Source organism: Rhinolophus sinicus, chromosome 3 (assembly GCF_057876585.1).
Source record: "Rhinolophus sinicus isolate RSI-liver-muscle chromosome 3, RSI-T2T, whole genome shotgun sequence".
Classification (NCBI taxonomy): Eukaryota; Metazoa; Chordata; class Mammalia; order Chiroptera; family Rhinolophidae; genus Rhinolophus; species Rhinolophus sinicus.
The window spans coordinates 53977284-53993409 of record NC_142503.1 but is presented as its reverse complement, the minus strand read 5'-3'; the positions used below and the strand labels follow the sequence as shown (position 1 = coordinate 53993409).

Below are 16126 nucleotides of genomic sequence, written 5' to 3'. Positions count from 1 at the left end.
GGCAAGGACTTTGTCACATGGCTACACCTCACTGCCAGTGAGGCTGGGAAATGTAGCCTCTATGCTGGCTGCCACTTTCCCTATTAAAACTTGGTGATGCACAAGGTGGCAGAAGGGGGTTCTATGGCTGAAAGAAATAAGGGGACTCAGGAGACTGGGTTCAATTATTAGTCTCTTCATTACCTTTCTTTGGTTTATGTCTCTGGAAACCTCCATTCCTCTACAAAATTAAACTCCATCTAGCCAGTCTTCTCTGATCTTATCACACCTTCTTATTCCACAGACCTCCAAAAGGAACATCAACTCCCTCCTCTAAAATTTCATAGTTCTTGAATATGGAATTTAGCATATTTCAGCTGAATACGTAATATAGTTTGTCAGGAAATGTAATTTGGCCAATAAATAAAAGATAAATGTGTGTTATACATTAATCTTTCTTCATTGTTTTATTTCATATGCAAAGTTTTTGAAAACATAGCCTGTGCTAACGTCTTTATTCTGTGTTGCTAGAAGTGGTGTATGCAGCAGAAAGCACTCGATAATGCTGGTAATGATAACATTGCTTCATTCATTCACTGATAATTTATATTCATTTGTTACAAAAATAACATTTTAAAAACTAACATGCATAAATTTGATCTAGAAAAATTATAATGTTTGGGAATTATTTAGAAACAAAATTATTGTAAAAGATTTTCAATTAAACAAAGTATATGTCCTAAAATTTTACTGAAAATACTTTTGAATACTGATGTTTAAACAAATCATGTCTGTATTTTTTATACTTTAGTAATGATTTACCAAGCACAAACAAAAAAAATTCTGGAAAAATACTTATGGATAATTATATGTTTTTTATTTTTTATTTAGGTTTTTTGTTCATTTTTATTTCTTATATTTTATTGCCTTATTCTATTTGCCAACAGCTCAGTTACTCGTGGGGTTTATATCTTCTTATTTTGATATAACTAGTATATACTTTCATACAGGCTTAGAACATGAAATAGCCTTCAGTTCTATTAAGATAAAATATTTTATTTCATTTCTTGATATTTTAATTGAAACCAAATATCAATTTAACATTTAGTTGTATATCATAGTAGATGATTTAAGTTCTAGAATTTCACTGTTAAGATGGTAGATTTTGAATATAGCATATCAAATAATAAAAAAATAAATGCACCTATTTTTCTTTCAATACAGAACTATAAATTATGATCACGGAGTAATTTCCTTTGATTAATAACCCCTCTGAGCAGGTATAATGAATATTTACACATTATTCTATATTGGTAGAGTACTTAAAATGTTTGAAACAATAACTATTATCAAGCCAAATTTAGAGACATTTTATGCTAAGTAAGTCTTTCAAATGATAGGAGCATAACATACATATATGAAATATGTGGTAAATCCCCTTTACTTAGAACACAGAAAAATTCTAACAGCTTTTTATTAAAAATTTTCAAAACAGAAATTCAAGTCCGTCAGTAATTTGAAATCTAAATACATGTAAAAGTCTGAGGAAATTACAGTAAGGGTTGTTCCCAGGGAAAGTTATAAACATGGAAATACTTTATTTAAACATCTATGTAATCTCATTTAAAACATATTATTTTGAAATTATGTTAAAATAAAACTTAAAATTCATGTACTTAGAAGACTAATACATTTAATAATCATGCTTTAAAAGGTCATTAAGCTGTATATATTGAATATACTTTTTTAAAAAGTTAATATTTTGTCTTTTGTGTATAGCTGAAAAAAATCCACTCAGGAAAATTTTATCTTAAAATCTGTTGGTTTTATTGGCAAACCTATAATAATGCATATGATCAATCATTACGTAATTATTTGAGTCGCAAACACAATTAATAAATCATCTTTGAAGTACACTGACCATAATCAGTATATTCTGGAACAAGTCCAGGGCGCCATTAATCAAAACATGCAGAAAGGAAAGTGAGAGCCACAGCCTGAACAGTTAGGTAAACACAGAGCGAAGCTAATAAAAACCTATCTCGTTTTAAAACCACCACTGTATTTACTTTTGCAACTAAGATAAACATTATGATAAAATTAAAGTTGTGTAAAAAATGAGGTTTGCTCATGATGACCAAAGTAAATATATATTATAGCAATTGCACATACATTTTATGTCCCTAATTTAATACAAAAGAAGTTTAAAGTTCAGTTACCAAAAATCTTCAGGAATTAGATATTTGAATCTCATGAATTATATTCTCCATGTAAATTAAACACACACACACACACACACACACACACACACACACACACACACACACCCCATACAAATACGATGAGGTTTAAACTAGAAAGAAAGCAATAAATTGTTAGAAATTTTTAAGACTTAGATATAATCATGAAAACAGGTTGTTTTTGAAAAAAGAGAATGGCCAACTACCATGATGTAAATTTGCAGGTGCAAATGATTAATAATAAGTAAAAAATAAGTAACAAGTAAATTGGAAATTAAATTTTCAATAATTAATAATTTAAAATATGATAGAATACATATATATATATCAAATTAATCAATAGTTTTTAAAACCTGGTTTTCCAGTTATATTATTTTCTTCCAAAATTATCTTATTGATTACTCATGGAGGAAAGACAATTTGCTGAGTTAATACATAGAAGGGTATGGACAATCCTCATTTCCATAAGAATGAGGATTGAAAATTCCATAAACACAGTTTTCTTCTCAGGCATAGATTCCCAAGGTTTAGCTGAAAACCCAGGGAAAATAGTGCTTTAAAAATAACAGCACTTCATGTTCTTAGAGTGTCCTACTTAGACAGTGCTTTCATTCACATGATGTCATCTGAACCTCATATTCATGTTAAAATGTAGGCAGGGGGTATTACTAACCCAATCCCTGCACTAACAGAGCTTACAGTTCAATCTCTACTGTGTTACTGTATAAATTTTGAACAAGCAGTCAAACCTGACTGAAACTCATCTTTATTCAGCTATTAATAAATATGGATATAAATAGAGCCCTACTTCAAAGAGTAGTGGTGAGAATTAAATCGATTTAAGTACTTAACACAGCACCTAACACTTATTAGTCAAATAAATATTAGTTATTATTGTTATTTTTAAAGCAGTACAATAAGGTACGTAAAAAGTATGGACTCTGGAATAAGATGTCCTAGATTCAAATTCAAAGATGTGGCACTTGTCTTTGGGCCAGTTATCTAATATCTCTAGGTCTGAGCTTCCTGATATATAAAATGGGAATAGCCAAATGAAATAATGCATACACAGGGCTTAGCACAGTATTGAGGACATATGAGTCATAGTAAATATTCAATGAATGTTAAATATCATCATTATTATTGATGGATTGATTTAACTAATCAATATATTATGTAAATACAAAATGTCATTAACAAAAATTAAAAGGCAAATGATAAGCTAGGTAAAACAAAAGATTAATATTTTCGGATATAAGGAATTCTCCTAAAACAATACGAGACAAAGACCTCCAAAGAAAATCAGCTGAGGTTATGGATAGATGATAAACAAAAGACGGGATTCCAATAATCAATAAATATCAGAAAAAAAGACTTCTCTAATGGTTAAATACAAAAATTAAACAATGAGATATTATTCATTGATTCCATGACTATAAGGTTCTGGCAATGATCAAAATGAATAGGAAAGCAATAGAACAAAAGCCAAATACTGCTTGTAGGAGGGAAAACTGTTATATTCTTCTGAAAGAATTCTGGCAGAACATAACAAAGTACTAACAAGTACATATGCCCTCCAATCTAGTAATTCCACCTTTGGGACTTCAGTCTAAGGAAATAATAGTCATGTGCAAATTTATGTACATATATACAACATTTTTTTGTAATAATACAAACGTGGATAAGGCCTAAATGTACAGGAAGTGGTTAAAGAAATTATGGTACATTTATACAATGGAATACTATAAATATAAAATGTTGAAGCAATGTATCTATTAAAGTAGCATATTTATAATGTACATTTAAATTTTAAAATAGCAAGCTACATCATATATGAGCTTTGTTTTGCAAATAAAGCACAAAAGAAGAGATCTACCAACACAGAGTAATATGGTGTTAAATGTTGTTGTCCCAGGTAGGTGAGATTATGAGTTTCCCATATGCTTATCATTTTGTTTCATTGTGTTTTCTGATTTTTTTTTAAGATAAGCATGTGCTGCTTTTATAATTAGGAAACAAATAAAATAAACCTAATTTTATTAAAAAATAAATGGATTCCTTCAGTAGGTAAGTGGATCAACTGTGGTACATCCAGACAATGGAATATTATTCAATGCTAGAAAGAAATGATCTATCAAGCCATGAAAAGACATGAAGGAAACTTAAATGTATAGTATTAAGTGAAAGAAGTCAATCTGAAAAGTCTACATACTACATGATTCCAACTATATGACATTCTGGGAAAGGCAAAACTACAGACATAGTTCAAAGTTTAGTGGTTGCCAGGAGTTAATGGGAGGGAGCGATGAATTGGTGAAGCACAGATTATATTTAGGTACTGAAACTATCTGTACAATCCTACACTGGTGTATACTTGTTGCTATATATATGTCCTCATAGAATGTACAATACCAAGAATGAACCCTAATGTAAACTATGCGCTGTGGGTAATAATGACATATCAATGTAAGTTTATCAATTGTAACAAATGTAGCATTCTGGAGGGGGACATTGATAGTGGGGAGGTTGTACACCTGTGGGGACTGGGGGTATAAAGGAACTCTTTGTACTGTCTTCCCAATTTTGCTGTGAACCTAAAATTACTCTACAAAAATAAAGCTAATTAATTAATTAATTAACACCAGGCTCTTTCCCTTCCTACTGTGAGGTTTTATTTGTTTTCTATTCTCTATAAGTTGATAATAGAAACACAGAAAGAAGCATAGTACAAGGCAAACAAATGACTTTCTTCAAAACTCCATCATAAGAAAAATCTTAGTAGTAATAAATATTTTACTGAAAATTCTATTTGACTGCAACTGAGTTACTGTGGGGAAGTGGGCTCTCCAGGACCCTGAAAAGTTTTGATAGACGTAACTTCGGTTCAGTCGGCAGGAGAGCCTGATGTGTATAATTATTTCTCTAAACAAAAGTGTATTTATTGTACAATTTCTTCCAGGATGATGCAGTAAGCTTCTGGTATAAAAAGGAAAGAATTGAGCTTTTACTGCATCCAGGAAGACCAAACCTTATTAAAAACGGTATCAGTGGAAACTACATAATACATAACCCTACTCCAAGGAGGTGAGGAAATACTATCCTAAAATATGCTGCATCTTTTCCTGCTCTTTGTAGCCATGTGGACTATAAGATTGTGTAAACCTGGCTAATTAAGCCATAAACTTAATCTAAGGAGTGTGTGTGTGTGCATGCTGCAATTACTTAATGAGACCACTTAAAGATTCAGAACACACAGTTACAACTTCTTCACTACAGTTCAAAGAGTAACATCTGTGAAAAGCTATAATTGAATAATGTTTTTAAGGCTGTTTGGAACAATGTGTTAGAACTCTGTTTCAGAAGACAACCATCACATAGAAGATGAAATCATGTGTGTGGGCCTTGCATGACATATGTGAAGCTATATATTTTTATTTGCTGGCCTGCAGAAATAGATTATATAAAAGTATCTAAAGACTACACATGTAGGTATTTGTATTTTGGCCCAAATTATTTTAATGTTTTATCCTGCAGTTGAGATGATGCTGAATTGGTCCTTTTAGGAGTATACCTATGTGTTCCAATCACTAGAATTCCTTAGAAAATGTCCCTGCTGCTCCCAGCAGGGCCATCTGTTGGTCAAGCAGGAAGTTTCCTAAGAGGTAGAATTGGGAAGAGGGGGTTATGTCTTATATACACACCAAATTTTTTCTTGAGATCTATTTAATGCCTAATAGTCTATAATTATAGTTGAGAGGTGTTATATTTTTTAAAAAATCATTGATGTTCAAGAAATTTGGGAGTTCATATCCTCATATCCCAAACTAGGGCCCTGAAGAATATTACTTCTGGAATGTTACTAAGCCTTTTTCGGGAGGGGGTAGGTAGATTGCATGAGGGTGCTATGCTTCAGTACATTTGCAAAGTGATTAAACAAAGTCAAGTAAATTATTTACTATGGTGTTTCTCAGAGGTTTTAATATATAAATCTCCCAAGTTTTGGGGGTTAGAGCACACTGAAGTTTGGAAGTCATGGTATACAACAATTTCTATAATTTTTTGAATATGAAACCCTTTGTAGGGTACCTGTTATGATCTCCTTTATATAGTTCTACAGAATGAAGTCTGTGCATTGTATCATGAAGAATAAATTCTGGACTCATTATCATGTAACTTCAATAAACATCTTGACTTTCTTCCCTCCACCTCTTCAAAATCAGCCGGAGGCATTTTGTTCCTACCTGTATATTTAGTTCTTCTCTGGACCACAGAACTAATGCTTTTTCTAGTTAAGGATCATTTAAGGAGGAGCTCAGAATTAAGGTAGAGTTGTTTGTGATCTGTTTGAAGAACTTTATACCCCAGTTCTGGTAACTTGGCCTGGATGATACATCCCTGTTTGACTCCCTGTCTTGGTCTCCAGCATAATCCTTACGTGGTTGTAACTTGGGCTTGGCTCTCTTTGTGGCCACCTCTCCTGAGGTATGGAGCTCTGATTCTGAGACAAAGTTTTCTTTTATGGGTCCCTTGTTCAGATGCTAATTTTGATGTTTCTTAAAACTAGTTTGCTCTCAAGAAAGACAACCTACAGAAATGAGAAACCAACAGCTAGAAGAAGGTAAGCCAGAATTTCCAAGTGGGTTGAAATGGGCTGAAACAGTTGAAGATGTAAAAAGCAGTAAAGTATTAATTAAATCATTTGATTTGAACATTGTGAGTGGGTCAATTTTATTAACTGTTTGCTAATTTCAATAAGACTGAGACATTGCCCAACTTAACCAAATAAGTAAATAATGAATGGATTAACTAAATAATGAATGGATTAATTAATCAATTGGTTAAAATAATACAACTAGTCTACCCAGCCACAATTAACTTCATGTCATACCAAAAGAATGCAATTAATAGATGTTTATTGTATTTTCTTTTTAGGATGTTGTAAGAATTAAGAGCTCTTAAATTTTAAAAATATTAAATGAAAAATTCTTCCTTGAGTATTATGTTGAATGATAAAGCATAACCTCATTAAAACTTTAAGCTGGGTGCCTAATAAAGCCCAAATGTATTGCTATTTCATTTAGATACATATTGTGCCCTTGTATATTTAGAGAGAGTGATTTTACAATGTTCTTATTTATACTCAAGATTTTACTATATAAATATGAAAGTAATTTCACAATTTCTGTAGTCTTTGTCAGCTGGTTCATTTTGTTTAACATATGGAATTAAAAAGTCATACCAAACAATTCTACAAATCACAACTTCAAGTAATGCAAGATAGTAAATCCCAAGGAATGTGCAGCATATGGTTATGTTGAATAATAACTTTTAGTGTTGATGCGAGTTGACAGACCAGGATGAGCACTCCCCACGCATAATCATATTGTGTGAATTAGTCACACTAAATTTTGTTATGAATATTTATCGATATATGCCAGATTCAAGGATTTCAGAGTCTTATTAGAAGAGGGAAATCATCAAAGATCTAAAAATATTCCTGGGAAAAGCATTTAATTTACCAAAAAATGGCGAATGGCAGTTCAATCCTGCACCTCAGAACGGCTAACACATGCCAACTTAAGCTATTACCCCTGTGAGCACTCGACGTAAGTTTCAGTATGTTTTCAATTTTCTAGTTTCCTGTGTTTCAAAAGAATGAAAGTTTTATTATTGGGAATCCAAAATGGTACAACATTAAGCACACTGAAAGGAGAGTTAAAAAGAAGAAAAAAAACTAAGTAAATAGCTTTAGATAATTTTAAATGATGATATCTAAGATGTAACCATGACCAAAACATCAGAGTTTTCTAGTCAATCTGGTATTTTTATAAATCTTAAGAAGAGTTTAAAAACAGCATCAAAAGGTAGAGAACACAGAAGAAAAGTCCTCTGTGATGTGAAAAACAGAAATGCTATCGTACGCGAGGGAAGGCTGAATTTTTAAAAGGGACTCACAATCAGCTCGCTCTGGCCTCTGAGCAGCCCTGAGCCTCCCTGCACTTCCTCTGTTCCCTGCTCCCTCTGCTCCCATTACACTCACACATTTAACCTGGGCATATGCTCACAGGCTGCTTCCTCTGCTTAAACCCTCTGCTCTCTAATCCAGTACTATACTCCTCTTTATCCTTCAGATTAGAGCTCAAATGATAATTCCTTAAGTCATATCCCCCTCACTATGTTCTCCTAAATGCTGAAATCCTTCAAAAGCTTGCAGTTACATATCTATGCAATGTTATAAATAATGATTGTCTTCTCTCATACAGACTAAAGGTTATGAGATCTGGGACTGCTTCCAGTTGACTCAGCACGATGTCCCAGTGCTCAGCATGTAAGCATCTGTTAAATGAATGATACATGAAGGAAAACCATAGTCAGAATTTTTTTGTTGTCAACAAACAGCAGTATGTACTGTGCATTTCCTTAGTCAATGTAAAGTCACGTGGTAGTCATACAATGAATGCAAACTAGAGTGAGAAGCCATTGCAGAGGATATAGAGGAAATAACGATTTTGAGGGACAAAAATATTTGAAATCCAGCATATGCTTAGAATTGAAAACCAGTAATGAAGTCAAGCTTCCCAGATAAATGTACTGGACTATAATAGTTAGTATGTCATCGTAATGTGAACTAACTGTAAACCCAAAACTTGCTGGGCAATCTTTTCTTCACCACTAAGGGAAGTATAAAAAATTGTGTAACAGTCATCCTCAGTTAAGCTTTTCTAGTTAAACATGGCTAAGAACACAAGAAAAATGAATAGGGTAGAATAGGTTTATTCACATACAAAATTCTTTGAGTATTCAGAATTTTGAAAATTCTTGAGAATGGTCATTTAAGGGTTACTTCTGTTGAATGTCCTTAGAACATACACTTAAGAAGATATCCATCCAAATATTTTATTTACTTTTATGACATAGTGCAGGTTTATAAGCAGGCAATACTTTCTTTAGTATAGTAAACCGAAAGGAAACACCACGTAGTCAAACACCTATCTTAAGCAGGAGTGATTGGTTAATGCTAAGGTAACAGTTTAATTTGGTAAGATAACAATAACACAATAATAATAATAATAATTAAACTCGTTTAATGGTTAAATTTAATAAGTTGAAATAACTCACCCATATAAAGACAGTCTCTTATTCTCTTTTATAAACACTGAAGAATATGTCATTAATTAACCAACTGAATATTTAAAATCACTCACTAGCTGTGTGACCTTGGGTAAGTTACATAGACTGTGTGTGCCTTTGTACAATACAGTTTTTGACATTATTTAACAGAGTTGGGTCAATATTTCCATAGTAGATAGTTCCCACCTAAGATGGTAATGTTATTTTTTAGACTAAACTTAGGGACTTAGAAAATTACATTTGTCTTGGTTATAAAACATTTTTAAGACATTAGGAATAACACATTTCTTCAGACCTTCCAAAATACACTGCACCATTTAATTACAAAAACTGTGACCATTACAAATGCACTTTTTAGCTTTCTTTTTTGTTAATATTTTCTTGATTTTCTTATATGGCTAAAGAATAATTGTTTTCATGTAAGGATGGAATTTTACTTTGTAAGCCAGATTGCCAAATGGTCTTTATTATAGCTTTTACATTTATGGACAAATTAATGTGGTAAATTCTCCTGTATGAATGGGCTATCTAGTTGTTCACTAATCATGTTGCTATCCACTCATTAAATGGTGTTTGAGAGCCCAGACACTGAGACTTCATCTTGGCTGTGCCTGGTTCTTTACATGTACCTGAGGGAAAACCTATTGTCTTTCTACCATGCAAAAACATAGAAAGGAGCTAAGAAAGGATCAGAAGCAGAAATTGGACAAACTTGAATTGTCATTATGTGGTTTCATTATTTTGTTTAATCGTAATTCCTGAAATATTAGGCATACTTATTATCAAAAGCAAATACACTTATGTAGGGCTTGATTTCACTTCTCCATCTTTAATATAACATACACAATATACTTTAATATCGAGTATCTCATAGAATATGGTAAACATTACCATAGTAGTTTTCAGGCACGTTTTCTGGTGAACTGTATTGTATTCTCCCTGTTTAGTAGTTTTACTGGTACAAACAACTTTACTACAAAGTTTTCTTTTGTATTGATATATATAGTTTTCCCAGAAATTTTCAGATTGTTTACAAATTGATTTAATTCTCTCGGCTGAAAAATAATGTAATTTTTATCAAATGCAGTTAAATTACAATTACTACTTCATAATGCCATCTCATTAACTCAGAAGGAACAGGTTTATTACACTTTTTAACCATGAACACAAATTAAATATGATATACAAGCAACATATTATGACCTTCTGATATTGACATGCTGGGGAGATGGAATTGGAGATTCCGTCAATTGGTTTCAAGCATTTCTCTCTAATACAGATCAAAAGTGGGTCTCAGATTCAAATAAAATGCCCTAAAACAACTCCCACTTTTGACAGACTTTTTAAAAATTTGGAAAATAATTCCAAAGATTCCAATTTAGAACCTTAAGCTGGTATACTTCCTCCACTGTGTTCTTGCAATCACAAAATTATTTGTGCATCTCTGTCTCTCAAATAGATTATAAGCTCCCTGAGGCTGTGTAGCAAATATTGGCTTTAAAATGAAACATTGATAGTGCTACTTTGGAAATATAACTGTCTTCTGAGCCCTGGTTGCTTTTCATCTGTAAGAAGGGGACATTAATATTTACTTTGTAGAGTTTGTGTGAGGTTTAAATGAGAGATCACATATAAAGCATTTAGCATAAATCTTATTTATCTTTGTATCTATCTCTTCTACTATACCTTGACACTGTAGCAATGACAGTATCATTATAAGTGATTAAATAAAGTTTAAAATTACCATAATTTTTTATAGATTAGTATATAGAGAGATTAGCATATATTAGTATTTAGTTTTTATAAAAGTGCAAAATAATCCATGACATCTAGAAATGTATTAAAAATTTTACATTGTGAAATACTTATAAATTTAAAAGATGAATAGATTCCTCATCCATGGACATTTTACATTTTTTAATTTTATATTTTTCATGAATTTTAATTGCTAATAGTAAATGTATAAGTAATTTATTGCTAAATCATGTTTGTGCTTTGAAAGTGGTGAATCGTACAAGTATAATAGAATTATAGATATTGGGAGGGATTTTACAGATCATCTAGTTCAATCTTTTCATAATACAGATAAGAGAACTACATCCCGAGAGTGACGTCATAGCAATGGCGGCAGCAGGGCGCACTTTTTGAGTTCTCCGTCGGATCTTATCAGAAACGGGAAGCTTATAACCCATCAAAGGACTCTCTGCTCATCACGCAGAACAGCGAAGAGACTCGCGCAGGGATTTCTTGCAGGTGGGGAAAAATTGGGCGAGCAGGGGAAGAAGGAAGGGAGCGGAGCGGAGACGCGCCGCACCTGCGGTGGCGGTGGGGACGCGGGTTGGGATCGCGGTCCACACCTGTGGCGGTAGAAATTCGGCCCCCACCCTCGGGTTGTGGAAATCTGCTCCGCACCTGTGCCTGTGAAATTCCAGCCCACACCCACGGCTACAGATACGCAGGATATCCCAGGACGGAGGAGAGCCCGGAAGCCACGAGGTGGGCGTTTTGCCCTGCATCCCACAGCGGACCTCTCCCGCTGCAGGGGCAGCATATCCAGCATTAACTTCAGCTAATAACCTCAGTTGGTCCTTGGGCCGGACAAGGAACACAGACTCCGTGCCTGGGCACCTTCCCCCGCTCTTCTGACCCTGCCCCCGCCTTTCTAGAGACTTGATCTAGCCCCTGCACTAAGGAGCAGCGGCAGATTACAGAGGCGCCTTGGAGCCCCGGCTCCGGGAAGACAGGCGGGCCCAGGGAGGAGGCTAGGAGCTGGGAATCTTCCGCCCCCAGCCACCACCTTTTCTGGCCTGCGGGAAGAGTGTTAAGACAGCGGGGCTGGGAAAGAGAAGACCCCTCCTTCCATCCCCAGCCCCCACCCTTTCTAGCCAGCCTAGAGCGGGGTAAACACATCCCCAGCTGCAGAGACACAGGGGTTCCCAGGACAAAAGAGAGAACACAAAAGCCAAGTGCCGGACTCTACTTTGCGTCCCACAGCAGACCTCTCCCTCCCGCAGAGGGAGGATTTCTAGCATTTGAGACTATTAAACTCCATACCTGGGCCCCTCCCCCCGCTCTTCCAATCCTACCCCCACCCTTCCAGAGACTTAAACTGGCTCCTGATCTGAAGAGCAGTGTCAGATTACAGAGGAGCCTTGGGGTTTGGGCTAAGGGAAGACTGGCCACTGGCTTTGGTCCAGGGAAGAGGCTGAGAAGAGTGTGGTCTGCCCTGGACTAGGAGACAGAAGACTCATCCACCCCCAGATACCACCGTTTCTGGCCTGTGGGTGGGGTGTGACACAGCTGGGCTGGGAAAGAGAAGACCCCTCTTTCCATCCCCAGCCCCCACCCTTTCTGGCCTGCCTAGGGCGTGGCAATTACATCGGCGGAGGCACTCCCAGGGATCAGCAGTAAGTGGTATATACAGCACTCAGCTTTCAGCAGCTGAGGAATTCCCTGCCGGCCACACACACACACAGGGAAGAGGTGCCCTAAGACTCAGGAGAGCTGGACACAGGGCTGGTGGTGCTATTCTCGGTGTGCATATGTGCCGGCAAGGGCAGAAACTGCACTGACTTTGTAAAACCTACTGTCCAGACCCCTCAGCCCCACGCATCTAAAGCTGCAGCCTCAGAGTCACTCTGGGCATCAGGTGACCGGCTCTACCTGCACAATACGCAGGGGATTACTTGGTGGGCTTAAGCCACAACTGGCGCTGTTTTTTTTTTTTTTTTTTTTTTTTTTTTTTCTTTTTCTTTCTTTTCTTTCTGTTTTGATTTGTCTTTATATTTTTGACATCTTTGCCTGTGTCGAGTGGGGATTCTGTGCTACAGCAGAGAACAACTTGGAGATCACTTGGTGGGCTTAAGCCACAACTGGCGCTGTGTTTTTTGTTTGTTTGTTTGTTTGTTGTTTGTTTGTTTTTTGTTTGTTTGTTTGTTTTTGTTCGGTGTTGATTTGTCTTTATATTTTTGACATCTTTGCCTGTGTCGAGTGGGGATTCTGTGCTACAGCAGAGAACAACTTGGAGATCACTTGGTGGGCTTAAGCCACAACTGGCGCTGTGTTTTTTGTTTGTTTGTTTGTTTTTTGTTTGTTTGTTTTTTGTTTGTTTGTTTGTTTTTGTTCTGTGTTGATTTGTCTTTATATTTTTGACATCTTTGCCTGTGTCGAGTGGGGATTCTGTGCTACAGCAGAGAACAACTTGGAGATTACTTGGTGGGCTTAAGCCACAACTGGCGCTGTGTTTTTTGTTTGTTTGTTTGTTTTTTGTTTGTTTGTTTTTTGTTTGTTTGTTTGTTTTTGTTCGGTGTTGATTTGTCTTTATATTTTTGACATCTTTGCCTATGTCGAGTGGGGGTTGTCGATTGTTTTTTTACATGTGAATGTATTTGACTTTTTCCTTGTTGTTATTGTTGTGCTTGGTGATTTGCTTTGTTCTGTAATTGCCCTACCAGTGCCCAGCTTAAGAGGCACAAGATTCAACATACCCAGCGGCCAACTCCAGACCAAGCCAGAGTACTACCGGGTTTGACCTACAAGTGACACACTCAGAGGGGATTCTTTACAGGCACATAGAGGCCAAAGGGCAAACCACATCTAAGCGGTCAATCCTCACGCAGCAGAATACCCTGCGTGGGCAAAGCCAAGTCTTACAACTAGTCAGCCTAGGAGTTAACTCCACCTACTCACAAGCGAAAAGCAATTAAGGATCTTCTTTAACAGGACAATATACACAACACAAGAGTCACTTTTAGAGCACACGCAGGGGAGAAGAACGAAGTAGTGCAAGTCAAATATAAAGGACATTTATTATATACTAATCCAGCAAGAACTAAGAACTCCAGGGCACCTATCTAATACATCGAAGCAAACACAGAGAGTCAACCAGAATGAGGAAACAAAGAAACATATCCCAAATAAAAGAACAGAAGAAACCTTCAGAAATGGAACTAAATGAAGCAGAGGTAACCAAACTGTCAGAGACAGAGTTCAGAATACTGATGATAAGAATGTTTAAGGAACTTAGAGAGGACATCAAGAAGGATGTAGAAATCATAACGAACAACCAGTTAGAACTAAAGAACACAGTTACCGAAATAAAGAACTCACTTGAAGGAATTAACAGCAGGTTAGATGAAGCAGAGGATCGAATCAGCGACTTAGAAGACAAGTTAGCAGAGATCACCCAAACAGAACAACAGAAAGAAAAAAGAATAAAAAACAATGAAGATGGTTTAAGAGACCTATGGGATAACATCAAGCGCAACAACATGCGCATCATAGGAATACCAGAAGGTGAAGAGAAGAAACAAGGGATTGAGAACATATTTGAAGTAATAATGTCTGAAAATTTCCCTAACCTGATGAAGGAAACCAACATACAAGTCCAGGAAGTGCAGAGAGTTCCAACCAGGATAAACCCAAACAGGTCCACTCCAAGACACATTATAGCTAAAATGGCAAAGATTAAAGACAAAGAGAGAATCCTAAAAGCAGCAAGAGAAAGACAGAGGGTTACATACAAGGGAACTCCCATAAGACTATCAAATGACTTTTCTGCAGAAACATTGAAGGCCAGGAGGGAGTGGCAGGAGATACTCAAAGTGATGGAAAACAAAGGCCTACAACCTAGGTTGCTTTATCCAGCAAGGCTATCACTTAAAATTGATGGGGAGATAAAGAGCTTCCCAGAAAAGAATAAGCTAAAGGAATTCATTACCACCAAGCCAGCATTGCAAGAAATACTAAAAGGACTTCTGTAAATAGAAGAAAGACGAAAACAATTTATCCACAAATTTAAAAATGGCAATAACTATGTACTTATCAATAATCACTTTAAATGTAAATGGTTTAAATGCTCCAATCAAGAGACATAGGGTGGCTGAATGGATAAGAAAGCAAGACCCTTGTATATGCTGTATACAAGAGACTCACCTCAGATCAAAAGACACACACAGGCTAAAAGTGAAGGGTTGGAGTAAGATATTCCATGCAAATGGAAATGAGAAAAAAGCTGGAGTTGCAATACTTATCTCTGACAAAATAGACTTTAAAATGAAGAAAATATTAAAAGACAAAGATGGACACTATATAATAATAAAGGGATCAATTCGACAAGAGGATATAACTCTAGTAAACATCTATGCACCCAACATAGGAGCACCTAAATATATAAAACAGATATTGACTGACATAAAGATGGAGATCAACAGTAACACTATCATAGTAGGGGACTTCAACACACCTCTGACAACAAGGGACAGGTCTTCCAGACAGAAAATCAATACGGAAACAACAGCCTTAAATGACACATTGGACCACTTGGATTTAATTGATATTTTCAGAGCATTTCACCCCAATGCTGCAGAATACACGTTCTTCTCAAGCGCACATGGAACATTCTCCAAGATAGACCATATGTTAGGCCACAAAGCAAGTCTGGATAAATTTAAGAAAATTGAAATCATACCAATTGTCTTCTCTGACCACAGTGCTATGAAATTAGAAATGAACTACAGGAAAAAGACTGGAAGACACACAAATTCATGGAGGCTGAATAATATGTTACTAAACAATGAATGGGTCAAACAGGAGATCAAGGAAGAAATCAAAAGATATCTCGAGACAAACGAAAATGAAAATACAACGACCCAAAATCTATGGGATGCCGCGAAAGCAGTCCTAAGAGGGAAGTGCATAGCACTGCAGGCCTACCTAAAGAAACAAGAAACATCACTAATCAACAGTTTATCTTCACACTTAAGGGATCTGGAAAA

At 35.7% G+C, this 16126-nt stretch overlaps 1 protein-coding gene across 1 annotated transcript in view; it reads right to left on the bottom strand.

The window, feature by feature from the left end:
• XRCC4 (X-ray repair cross complementing 4) overlaps positions 1 to 16126 on the bottom strand; it is a 251024-nt gene that overhangs the window by 71512 nt on the left and 163386 nt on the right. The window lies entirely within an intron of this gene.